This window comes from Vigna radiata, unplaced genomic scaffold, assembly GCF_000741045.1.
Source record: "Vigna radiata var. radiata cultivar VC1973A unplaced genomic scaffold, Vradiata_ver6 scaffold_436, whole genome shotgun sequence".
Lineage (NCBI taxonomy): Eukaryota > Viridiplantae > Streptophyta > Magnoliopsida > Fabales > Fabaceae > Vigna > Vigna radiata.
Genome location: NW_014541975.1, coordinates 120380 through 122148, shown reverse-complemented (window position 1 = coordinate 122148; position 1769 = coordinate 120380). Strand labels below are relative to the sequence as shown.

Genomic DNA, 1769 nt, shown 5'->3' with positions numbered 1-1769 from the left:
CCTAAAATAACATATCTTTTATTTCTGCAATGAAATGTCATTCTTTTACTTTACATAATTGACAAATTACAATTAATGTAGTAAATAAAATAAATATGAATCAGTCATAACTTTAAATTATAACTTTTTTAATTAATAGTTATGTACTATAGCATAAACCCTAACACCAACTATATGTTTCCTTTAGTNGTTTATGTAAATTTGTATTTGTATATGTATATGTCAATGGGTTAGGTTGTTCACATGAAAGCTTGCTCTAAATATTTCTAGAACAGGTAACCCAGGTAAAATGGTCATTTACGAAATTGNAAGTGTGCAAAGAAATTGTGGGTGGAGCATGAAGAAAAAGTAATATATTACATCACTTTTTGGTTAATGTTTTCATGGGCTTTTTCACTCTTATGGTTTTTTCATTCACTTCAATGGTACGATGGTGGAAAGGTCTAAAATGTCTATATTTTAGATTTTAGATTTATTGTGTTGTGTAATTTGAACATATGTTTTAGATTACATAATGTAAATTATATTTATATAAATTTTGAATCATATAATATAAAAACGTATTTTAGACTATGAAATACATTTTTAAGTTTCTAGATTGTGCAACCTCTGAATATTTTTTGGATTACGAAATTTATAATATATTTCTAAATTTTTAGGTTACGTAATCCAAAATGTATTTAATAAAAAATGTATTTATTATTAGATATAATAATTCAAGTTATCAGTTTATTATGTTATTTCAGTTTTCCCATACACTCTGTATATATACATCTGTCCTCATATCAATAATACATACGTTTGAACTTCTCATTATTCTTCTCTTCTATTTTCCGCTTCTCTGCATAACTTTGTTTCTAGCATTTCAAGTGCTATCAGTGGTATCAGAGCATCGTGATAGATGGAGAAGAACCTACAAAGGAAGAACAAAAAGAAGAATTTCAAAGGAAGGATGACAAAACACTGAATATCATTCATCAGTGTGTAGACGACGCAAACTTTGAGAAGATCCAAAACGCAAATACGGCAAAGGAAGCATGGAGTATTTTGTGTCGATGCCATGCTGGTGGTGAAAAGATCAAGAAAGTTCGACTTCATAACTTGAGACGACAATGAGTTACTACAAATGCAAGATGATGAGAAGATCTGTGAGTATTTTAACAAGATTGTGACGTTAACGAATCAGATGAAAATCTGTGGAGAGAAGAAGCTCGATGATGTGTCAATTATGGAAAAGATAATGAGATCTTTACCTAAGAGATTTAACTTCATTGTAGTAGCTATTGAGGAATCAAAAGATCTGGAGAAATTAAAGATTGAAGAGCTTCAGAGCTCTCTGAAGGCTCACGAAATGAAGCTCTATGACCAAGAACCTGTCAGACTGGATGATCAGGCACTGAGAGTGCAGCATGGTTATGGTGATGGAAGGAAGAAATTCAAAGCCTAGAAGGGTAAGTCAGCGACACAAGGTAAATGGAAGAACGATAATTTTGCACAAAAGAAATGGAAGAACGAAGAAATTGATGAATAGGAAGGCAAACCAGGATCTTCAAAAAGAAGAAACACCAACGATAGTCACTAAAAGAAGAAAGATAAACGAAACGTGGAATGTTTTACGTGCCATAAGATGGGACACTTCTCCTATGAGTGTTGGTTCAATAAGGGTAGATCTTCCAAGAAGGATCAAGGCAAGGAAGCACATCTGGCGAAGGAGGAATCAGACACAGAACCTTTAGTACTCATGGTTACAACATCTCCAGAAAACGACG

General features: G+C 32.4%; 1 long non-coding RNA gene across 1 annotated transcript in view; it reads right to left on the bottom strand.

Moving 5' to 3' along the window:
* Nucleotides 1-899: 899 nt before the first annotated feature.
* LOC111240725 overlaps nucleotides 900-1769 on the bottom strand; it is a 1881-nt gene continuing 1011 nt past the window's right edge. Inside the window, exons 2-3 of the long non-coding RNA XR_002666265.1 lie at nucleotides 1254-1443; nucleotides 900-1120 (exon numbers count right to left, since the gene is read on the bottom strand). This is a non-coding gene — a long non-coding RNA (uncharacterized LOC111240725). The remainder of the gene's footprint in view (nucleotides 1121-1253; nucleotides 1444-1769) is intronic.